Source organism: Aythya marila (assembly GCF_965140915.1).
Source record: "Aythya marila genome assembly, contig: HAP1_HAP1_SCAFFOLD_937, whole genome shotgun sequence".
In the NCBI taxonomy this organism is placed as follows: Eukaryota; Metazoa; Chordata; class Aves; order Anseriformes; family Anatidae; genus Aythya; species Aythya marila.
In genome coordinates this window covers 12,574-23,712 of record NW_028137168.1, presented here as the reverse complement: position 1 = coordinate 23,712, position 11,139 = coordinate 12,574, and the positions used below count along the sequence as shown (strand labels likewise).

The window sequence follows — 11,139 nt, the reverse complement described above, 5'->3', positions numbered from 1 at the left end:
GGCAGCGCGGAGGGGAGGGTGGGTACCTGCGGGGGCTGCAAGGGCAGCGCCGTCGCTCCGGGGAGGGAGGGCAGCAGCCAGGCAGCCACCGTTGGCGGCACGGCTGGGACGACGAAGGGGGAGTTTTGCGTCTGCGCAAGCCGCGGAAGCCGTCTGGGGAAACCCTCTGTGGGAAAAAGGGCGCTGGGCTGAGCTCTGGGGCGCTGGGCTCGCCAGCAGGGCCGCAGCCCCGGGAGGAGCGGGAGCCGGCTGCTGGACCTGCCATGGTGGCTGGAGAGTGGGGCGGTTGCTTGGGGAACCCGGGCAACGGGGGTTCCGTCCCAACGGCTCACCAGCCCCTCGCCGACATCTTGGGGAGGACTGCAGGCTTTGGACCCAAGCAGGCTGCCCAGCGCAAGACTTGGCCATGTTCATTAGAACATTACTAGCCTCTAAGCCTCATGGCATCACCTTCCATCTTGACTGCTGAACCTCCTTGCTCCCTACTATCTTCTTTGCCAAGATACAGCTGTCCACATTTACTTTTCCTACTTGGCTGGACTGAATTTAAGAAGGGAGCTTGCAACTCTTCCTCTTGTTTGCCACTTCATCATCAAACCAAATGAAAACCATTTGCCTTTAACCTCTTTATTTCAGGCCTTCTTTCCTAGTGGCCATTCAAAACTGGGAAAAAAATAGTCTACCAAGTGGGGGTTTTTTTTGATTTGATAATAAATCTGCAGACTGTTAAGTCATCAAGCACTTCAAGACTGTTTGAAATAATCTCGAGATTAATATAAAAGAAATTCCTCACACACGCTGCGGCCGCTTACCTTTAGTATAGTCGTTGGATGCGATGGAGCAGTATTTCTTGCTTTCGCCTGCACTGGAAGTCTTCCCTTCCTTGTAAGGTTGTTTACTGCTCTCACTTCTGCATTACTGACATGAAGAGCCATCTGGAGGATGGCATTCTTCCTTCTTCTCCCGCGTTATCTTCTGGAAACGAGGATCTAAGTGTTCCAAGGAGCCTTTCGCTTTCCTGGTGTTTCTCCTTTTTCTTCTTTTTCTTCTCCTTTTTCTTCTTTTTCTTACGCTTGCGATTGGCATTGTCAAAGCGGAGCGCACAGAAACACAAATCATGAAGTCTGAAAGAAACATGCAAGTTAAAAAGGGAAAAAAAGATGTGGCACTTGTTGCCTATATGAAACCTGATTTATTTTACCACAGGTGATGATTTGCAGCATGTCAGCTATTTTGTGGTGCTTTGTGCACACGCAACTTACTTTAGATGCAGCAAACTTAAGCCGTCAGATTGAAGGACCATAGGTCCTGGTTTGTACACAGATCATTAACAACGGCTAGCTCTGGAATACGTGCAAGCAGAAAAAATCTTTTAACCTAATCTGGAATGGTGTACGGATGTGATTCGAACTATGTGGTCCAAAGCTAGTGCTCTGACACAATTCAGCAAGAGCTTTCCTGTCTTCACTGATCAACCTAACAACATGATCCCCAGCCAGCTGGTGCTATCTAAAGAACTTAGAAACTACCAGAAAAAAAAAATAAATAAATAAAATAAAAGGAAGACATGAGAAGCACCCAGAAAAGAATTAGGATAAAAAATGCGGAGTATGCTGGAATCCTTGCTTACTTGGAATCCTTCTCTCCATCTTTATCCTTAGACTTCTTTTTCTTCCAGAACTTGTGATATTTTTGCATTTTTTTCACCACCTACAAGCTCCTTTTCTATCTTTCTGTCTTTCCTTTCTATTTCACTTTCACTACCTTCTGCACGGGTATATTTTCTTTTTCTGTTTCCTTCTGTTTCAGTTTTCTGGCGACAGTTCTCCAAATGAGCTGACACAGGTGGAAGCGCATGTCTTTCACGAGAATGTCTTCTGGAATGTTGCTGAGGTACCGAGCAACGATGCAAGTCTGCTCGGGGTGTGCCAAAGCGACGTACATCTTCCTCTCTCAAGAGGGAACCGTGAGGCCATCCGCTTTTGTAATGATAATGCTTATGTGACCTGCTGTAGTAAGTTGCAGTCGATCTGTCAAAGGCTGAATCGCCGTGAGAGAACTTTCTCTCTCTACTGTCTCCTGTCGCATGAGGTGAATAGTAATCCTTGTAATAGCCACATCTTTCCCATCTCCGTGCTTCGTCTCGATAGTATCTTTCTCTGCTCCAACTTCTTTCCCCTTTGGATCGGTAGTACCTATTGCTACCTTGTTCTGATCTTCCTCCGCTGCCAGATCTGTACTTTGAATATTTGACTGCTCTTCTGCCATTCTCAGGGCTGTTTCTTTCACGAGGGAAAGATCTGTACCTGCTTCCCTCCCAGTACTCCTGCTTGTGACTCTTTTGCTCAACAAATTCCACGCTCTGAGAACACCTCCTCTTGCTGGAAGGACCTGCTTTTTGACTCTCCTTCTCTTCACTAGGAGCATGTTCCCTCTTGCTTCGGTAATGCTCTTTCTCAGTGGTTTTAGTCTTGTCCTTTGTATCTTGGCGTCTATCTGCAATAGCTAAGGAAGAAAGATTGTTAGAGCTACATTCAGTGTCAGACTTGAGAGAGGAAGTTTGCCGCAATTTCTCACCAGGCTCACAAGACTCTTTGCCGGACAAAACATTTTCTTTTGAAATGAGGTCACGTTCTTTTGATCTTCTTGGTTTCTCCTTGTCTCCATGGTCATCACATTGGTACTGGGCGAGGTATTCATCATTCCCAGGAGATTTCGGAGGTTCCGCAACACTGCATAAAATAAAAACCCATTTCTCACTTCTGCTGAAGGACGTGAATATTAAGAGTAAAACCTTCCAAAGGCAAACAAACAAACAAAAACCTCCGGACTACAGGAACGCTCGCAAAGATATGCCATTTAGAAACCTCTCCTGTGATTAGGACACCTTCTTCAGCTCCCAGAGAAAGTGCTTTTTCCCCTCTTGCTTCTGAAGCCATTGCACTAAAAAAGCAAACGCATCTGTCTCCTTCCACCTGCTGCTCTGAGAAAAAAGGCATAGGGGCGAGCGGGGAACAGCCAGTGTTTCTCCAGACAGTGGAGAAAAATGGAAAAACATTCTATAAAGGAACACAAGTTCTCCTTGAGGCACCAACCTGCATCAGAGTGATATGCTCAGTGCTGATCATTAGTTCTGTTCGTGACACTGGACACACAGTATGGAATTGTACTAATTTAAATCCTTCCATTAAATACTATTAGTAGACAGATAAAACTGTAACGAACTTCCATAAAGTCTTGTCTTAATCAGACTGTGCTCATTTTACCTCATTTCCTCTGACAAGCTGTTCAGCTGGCTGGCTCTGAAGGACTCCGTGATGACTTCTCGATTGACTGAAGGCATAGCTCCAGGCATCTGCAATTAAAACGCACAAGTCAGCAGACAAAAAAATACTATTTGTAGTAGTACTGAGGACTAGTCTTGTCAGAATGTCTCCATTAAATGGTAAGCAAGACCGCTGTCAGTTGTATGCATTATCTACACTTCAAAGATAACCCCAACTCACCCCCCAAAATCTACTTTATGAAACTTAGGAATTTTTATCTCAGCTGAGCTTAAGTTGACAAGTTCTAATGTAAGCTCAGGTCTGCAAATTAATAAACACTCCCGAATACATCGTAGGTGAGAAATTCTCGATGGAGCAAATCTATGTTTCAAGCGATCCATTTGTTTTAGAAAAGAACATCTCAGAAGGTTTAACAGGTTCAACTCGGCAAGTGGAATCATCAAGTTTCAGTCCGTTTTCTTTAGATTCATTAACTAACCTAATAGCACCATTTAGTGAATCTGTTTTTGGCAGCTCATGCTGGGATCTTCCTTTGTCAGCATTCTGACAGGAAGAATTGGAATGCTGCAATGTACGGACTACCTTTCCAACCAAAATTCCATTAGAGGACATTGCATTGCAATTCCTTTGAAATAAGCCCTTTGACTCCTCCTCAGATTTTCCTGAAGATTCTGCACCATAAGGGACTGTGTTATCAGAGCTGAGTTTAGGATTTTCATTCACTGTTGGCTCCACAAAAATTTCATCAGAAACTTTTTTGTTTGTTTGCATTTGCTTCATTTGCATTACCGAATTTGTAATTGTGGATGAAGGAACAGCCTGGTAGAGATCTTCATCCTCCACAGCACTGCTAAGAAAGTCAGGCTGTGACACAGTCTGACGAGCAGGCAATTTATTGTGAATACTGATGGTGATCTTCTGTTTTCTTGACGTATCAGTCATTGAAGGCCTGGTAATTGCCTGGTTTTGAACACAGGCCATTGGTGGTGCTGAAGATGGCCTTTTTAGGGTGACACCAGTGGTCTTTGTGTCCTCTTTTATGGATCCATTTCCATTTAAACGGCTTGAATTCTGTATTTAAAAAGAAGAAATTGCAAGATGGATTAACGCAAACACTGCATGTAACATTTTGAAACACAAAACTCTCCTACTGAGTGTTTCTACAAATGGTCTTAACACCTAAAAAGAAAAACACACTGCCCTTTAAGGATAAATGCAAGTCCAATAAGCGTATTCAATTCCTGCTTTTGGTTTACTGCAGATTGGTATCAAATTAACATCATCTTTGAAAAACAGCCAAGCAACTTAACATTACCTGCTGCTATTCCCAAATATATTTATTTTCCCCTTTAAACATACCCTGAAAAGCCTGAAGTAATCGTTCTGGTGCTCAGGAATAAGACATTTAGTTTTCCCTGTCTTAGCTAAAGTGACGAGGATAGGAAAAACAAGTCCTCTTTTAAATGATTTGAGGATTAGTACACTCTGCTTAAATAGTCAAAGAGCGTAGCTCTCTGTGCTTTAGAAAGCTGTCTTGGAGGTATAAAGTAATGGAGTCGCATGGCTGCACAATTTAGCAGTAACCACTGTTTGAATGACTCTGGCTGTAGCATGAGGGCTGTGAAGAAAGCTGCAGCGTGGGAAGGAAAACAAAACTAAGATGCCGAAAACCAAACAAAAAACCCCACACCAAACCCCAAACCCACTAGCAGTTTGGTGCCGTTATCTGCCCTCCCGCTTCCCTGAATTACCTTAATCATATGAGGAAGAAGTCGTGGTCCCAGAAATCCAGCCTGCTTACTATTAGCCCCCTGCTGACCAGGAGGGAATGAACAGGGATAAGATGGTGCTGGCAAGTAAAACGCACGTTCTCCAAGTGTCAAATCATAGCGCCTTCAGAAAAGAGCAGTGATCGTAGTTTAGTTTTTCTTTCAGCCTACTCTTGGATTAAATCCCATCCTATCATTTTAGAGGAACAGCTCATACGATATGGAAGCCTTCTCTACAGAAGGCTTCGCCAAGACTACAGACTGAAAAGTAGAGAACAGTCTTCCTACTAAGACTATCACTTGCAGAGCAATAATTCATTCTTACACCACAGATGACCTTCATTTCTCTCCTTCTCTAAAGTAGCCAGCTACAGATAACACATAGATAGCAATTTACACAAGTGCTGCAGTTTAAGGCCAAGCAACAAAAGATAATAAACGACACAGAGAATTTCAGGTTAGACAGAACTGAATTAGACAAATAATAATCTTCTCCTGGGATAGCAAGAAAAACACTTGCAAAACAGAAAAATATCAATAACAGGAAAGTAAATCTCTTCTGAACACAATTTAAGATTTGTTATTACCTGATATAAAAAAGTATGTAAGCTTGCTGACCAAGAACTCTTTTAATGTCAGTACGCACTACTTTAGCATCATTCATCTGATACCAAAGTCCATTACCAGCCTGCAAATAAAGACAATGATTTCTTTAGGTGAATTGCACGTTTTCCAGTTGAAATCACGGATAGGAACAAAATACACACGTGTCAAATAAAAATATAATGAAATCTTTTTCCCTAGAAACAGTAGCTGCTAGTCATGCTTTAATTGGTTTGCCAGCACAACCTTTACCCTGTTAGAAATGCTGTTGACTTCTACCTTTACATAGCATATATAGTGTCCTGAGTGACAGCTGACACCGTGATGTACCAGCACCGCGTATAAGGCATAGAGCAGTGGTTCTCCCATTGACTGCGACATGTAGGCTCTCAGGTCCAAATACTCCGGATATTTCACCTCCTAAAGAGACATCAAGAAGATAGAAAAATTATCCCAGAGTACTTCGTGGACTAGCCAGAGAAAAACACTTCCAAAAAACACAGACTAGAATTGATTTCTAGAATATATTTCTCGAATATATTTCTTGATTCACTACAAATAAGTCTTCCCATAAACAACGGTTAAGACTAGAAGTTGCAGAGAACTGTTTCCTGATGAATCAGCCTTCTCAGAGGAAAGCATATGCTTCTTGTCAAGCGGGAACTTTATTGATATTAAGAGAAAGAATAAGCCATAGTCGTTAGTCTACAATTATTGTCTGAAAATATTAACAACTTTCAGCTTTGGGGGATGTCCCATTACACAATGATATAGTTGCATTACAGTGGTAAATATACCTTGTTGATCTTTCCACCTGTGAAATCTGCAAATCTTTTCAGTGATATTGTGAGAACCTTGGAAGAACGGTGTATGGTAAATCTCTTGGATGCAGGAACCATCTTTTTACACCTTAAAACCAAGCAGAGAGAAGTGTTTGAAGGCATCTTCTTTTTTCGCCCCCAAAACAAACTCCTTTTAATGTCTCACGCATGCCTATGCTATTTGAATGATATTTACTTGCATAATAGGTTGGTCTTTTTTCTTTTCATAAACCCATGCACTGCGTGTCAGGTTTGTTAATACACAGAAGAAGGTCAATTTTCCCAACAACTCAGAGCATAGCGGGAACAGGAATCTCTCACAAAAGGGTATGACCAGGTTGGATGGCAAGGTACCATTTCTTGGTCTACAAAAGTGGCTATTTGAACTCCAATCCTGGATACATTCTTTCAGCTTTCAAGGGAAATACAAATATTGAAAGCGGAACGAGAGAGCCTTGGTCCCCAGGGCTAGAAATTGCAAATAATCTCCAACATAGGTCGACTATCAACATCAAAAATACAACAGAAGCACATGGTCATTCTACAGGAGGGAGACATTTAACAGTAGGAAGTCTTCATGTACTGAGCTTGTCTGGAAAGACACTGAAACCATCTGCCATCCTTTGAAACAAAATAGTTCAGTTTGACACATTGCCCGCTCCAAGGTAGGACCTACGGTGTAAGCAGTGAAAATTAGCCACTAGCCCAGAGAACAACGGAAACTGGGCAGTTTACATCAAGAAAAGTACTGTCGAGAGCTAATAAATAGAAAGAACAAAAGTAGCTCTTTTTGAATTCTGATGGCAAAATACAAGCCAGAGAATTGCAAACCCATAGGGAATGCCTATGAACAAGACTTCCCCCCTCCAAGGAAACAAAAATCCAAGTCTTTTATAAACTTCCACAAAACTTGTAAGTAGATCCAAAGTTTAGAGGTAGTCCAACAGAGTCATGCAACATAGAAAACTGACATCTAGGATTAAGACCTAATTCGTCAAAATCTTACTCGCTACATTTATAGCAATTCTCTCCATCCAGCTCTTCAGGTTTCACAAAGAGTTCCAGAGCTCTGCTAACAGACGAAACCGCCTAGAGCAGCGAGAAAGAAGAGCGCAAAGTCACCGTAATTCACAATTCCAGAGACATACTAGTAGTTTATAAGAGAATCTTACTAACATACTCAAGCGATCTACTAGGAGCACTGTGAAGAAGGAGGCAGAAAGAGCATGCTCAGCATTGACCTCACCTGGAAGGCATTTGACTTTGGAACAAATACTTTTCCAGTAGCCTAGACAGCATCTACAGTGTGCTTTGTCATCAATACTGGGGACAAATTCATCAGTCTAACAATTAGATGTATATTGAGGTAGAACAACAAAGAAGTAGGACAGCATTATAATTTTTGCAGAAAGAGAATTCTTTCCCCTTAAACCCAATGCAAATGTGGAGACTATTTACATGGGTTCCACGGAAGGACAAAGTCCAATCCACTTCCTTAGCACCACCAAGCTCTTACGTTTTAACATTATATGTGGTTTGGTTTTTTAAGTTAAACAAGTTTAATTTAGAAAGTTATGCATGTACTTAAACATCATGAATTATATTTAGAAAACATCTTACCTTTATATCCAAAGTGATATCAAGAAATGCCTCATACGTATCCGAAACTGCTTTGCAATTCAAGCACTTCACTGGAAACAAAATATAAATGCTTAACATTATGTGAAGGAGACTAACTGTCCAAATTCAAGTTGTTGACAGATACTACTTTAGACAAACTACAGACTGCTTTACTACCGACAAAAGACACAGATCAGTTCTAAGGACAGGAATATTTTTTCAAGTACCTCTCGATCTTAGAAATCCTCCAAATATTTGATGAATGATGGTGGTAGCTTGAGAAGATCTGTCCAATCTGGAAATAAATTATAATCAGACCTCAGAAGATTTAAGGCACAGAATTAACTCTTCAAAGAGTTTGATGAAAACCAAGGATGATGTAGACTTGCGTTGCTGATAGTAAATAAGGCACTAAAAGGTGCTAGAGATCATTTCTGAGAGTAAATAAAGGACTAGAAGGTGCTAGAGAATGTATGAAAGTGAACTTGTTTATGCTTACTCGGTGCTTCCGTTCAAGCACGCTTCCTGCATAGCATCAACAGTATAGCGCAAGAACTCGTGTGCGTCTTCTTGACTGCCAAAACGGAAATGTTGTCCTATTCCTAAATAAGAAGATGATAGTATTGACCTCATTTAAAAATGAAATCATTCTTGTATTTCTAAAATCTCTCTTCATTGGAGTGTTAAAACCACTTAGACACATCAAATAATTATTTGAAGATTACAAGCTATCGAAAAGAAACACATCTGAAGCCACTTACGACTGAGATTACTGATAACATGCGTAGGCTCGATGGCATCAACAGTGCAACGCAGGGCCTGGTTAATGTGAGTCTCCATCGTGCACATCATGCAAAAATCTTGTTCACGACCTGAAGAGTGAAAGAACAAAGCATCCCAGTCCAGCGAAATATCCAGAACTACAAACATCTAAGTACAATTTAAGCTATAGATACCATATCCACTCTCCTTGCTACATTCTATTCTCCCAAGATGCCAATGTCCCAACAGTCTTGTAACATTTCATTTCACACAACTTGACAGAAGAAAAATATCCACTAAGCCTGTATTCAAATGCATGTTGTGATGAGAAATCTAAAAGACTACTGCAAAGTCGCAGTTGTAAAGGCTGACAGGAATGTGAACTCCACAGGCTGCAAAATGTATTACTCTCTAAAATTACTACCAAATGCATTACTGTCCAATGCACTTCATTATTCCCATGAAGCAATAAATAATCCTTTAATAAACAAACAAACAAACAAACAAACAAATAACTAACTAAATAAATAAAACATGGTGCATTAATTGCACTCCATATGCTATTCGGAGCCCACTGCTAATACAGTGCTCAAAGCCAGCTGCTACAGGTAAAATCAGGCAAATAAGCTTATCTCACAGAATCACTGCTGTTCTTTCACCTTCAGAGCTATCCAACAGATTCAAAATACTGTTAGAAAGTACTCACATGACTGGCTGTGCTCAAGAGAAAGCATGTAATTGGCAAGTGGGGGTGTGTAGGTCAAACACTGTAGAGTAGCATTAAGAAAACATGTGTTGCCAAGATTGTACAGGCCAACTCCAACACTTTGTGTTTCTCGCCAATCCATACAAATCTTCTCAGGTGGAAAAAGAATGCTCTGTGGCGGAGCAATTCCATCATTAACGACTGCAAGAAAGTTAAATTTAAAAAGAGATCTTGTTTGTTTGTTTCGAAGAAAGGTATTTAAAAAAATACTATTCTGCAGGAGCACCTAGAGGAGCTAGCTACAATCCAAACCAGAAAAACTTATTGCAGACAGCTTTAATACCACCAAATTCAAATTGGCTGGTCAACACAATGTTTTGGGGGAAAAAAAAAAAAAAAAAAAAAAAACAATTTTAGTCAACCATTTTAATTCTTCTAAGGCAAGGCTAACTGCCATTCTGTTTGTAGCACCTAACGCCAAGTTCCTCTCCATCTATAATCTTTAACCTGATTAACTCAACTACTGTTTTTTTCCTTATTATAACTTAAACCACAAACTTAGACTTGAAATTATACGGTAAAAACGTAAAAACTAGGAACTAGGAATGACGGTACCCCTACAGATACCAGATTTTTTCCTGAGCAATGTTATCCTTCAAAAAACCTGTGAAAAATGGAAGCTGTGAATAGCAACAATCAAACACTTTTCTCTGCAAAACAGAAAAGACATGGAGGAATCTGTGCATTACAAAAAGCTCCCCGTATTTCTCTGTTGACTGTAAATATATCAAAATTAATTTCTGTAACATCAGTCACTTCAGTTGCCTTAGGGGATTCGCTTTTGAAGTCTTTCTTCACAGTAGTCCCCTTCTCTATCAGTGCAACAAGTAAGAACTGCATTTTCTACTTTTGCTTTGAAGACAATGGAGGCAGGATAGAACGCACACTTACTTAGATCTCTTGGGGCAAAAGCCTTAGATTTTTCAGATGATCTACAGTAAATAGCACCTCCACGTCCTTGGGCCACAGAGACTTGGCTTGAATCTTCTGCAGGCACTATCCGGCCCCAGTTGGCGGTGCGTGACATCAGTATTTTAGGACTTGGTTTCTTGGATTTGCCAGACCGCCTTGAAGAGGGCTTTTTAGGCTTTGAAGATTTGGGCTTCTTAGCTACGGTCATTGTTCACATCTGCGACAGAGACAGAAGTTCTGGTTGACGTAAGACTATCAAGAAGCACTCCAAGAAGAAAAGAGTAACAGAAGTCCTGTCACTTAATCTCAAAGAAACAGCCTTAAGAACTAAATCGCTGGTATGAATGATTTAAAAAGAATCCCCAAACTAAACACACAAAGTGAAAATTTCCATCTAAACTCTATCAGTATTACTTTTCGCTTCTGCAGAACTAGTGGCTGATGCCATTTCTTTCCCTTCCGTAGGATTTTAATCCATTACAACTCTGGAGTCTTTTTAATATAAAAATGTAGAAGACATTCTCTGAGGGGAATCAGTTATTTATTGATTTCCGGAGTTGCGCAATTATCTGTTAATTAGCACCTATGATCTAATAGAT

The 11,139-nt window shown here is 40.8% G+C and overlaps 1 pseudogene across 1 annotated transcript; it reads right to left on the bottom strand.

The window, feature by feature from the left end:
• Positions 1–1,630: 1,630 nt before the first annotated feature.
• On the bottom strand, positions 1,631–10,748 carry LOC309891126 (ubiquitin carboxyl-terminal hydrolase 42-like; annotated as a pseudogene). The gene is made up of 13 exons: positions 10,520–10,748; positions 9,569–9,769; positions 8,862–8,972; positions 8,600–8,702; positions 8,328–8,395; positions 8,101–8,171; positions 7,487–7,569; positions 6,457–6,568; positions 5,939–6,079; positions 5,644–5,744; positions 5,039–5,180; positions 3,657–4,358; positions 1,631–2,245 (listed from the first exon to the last, which is right to left on the bottom strand). The product of its transcript is annotated as a ubiquitin carboxyl-terminal hydrolase 42-like (transcript).
• Positions 10,749–11,139: the final 391 nt, after the last annotated feature.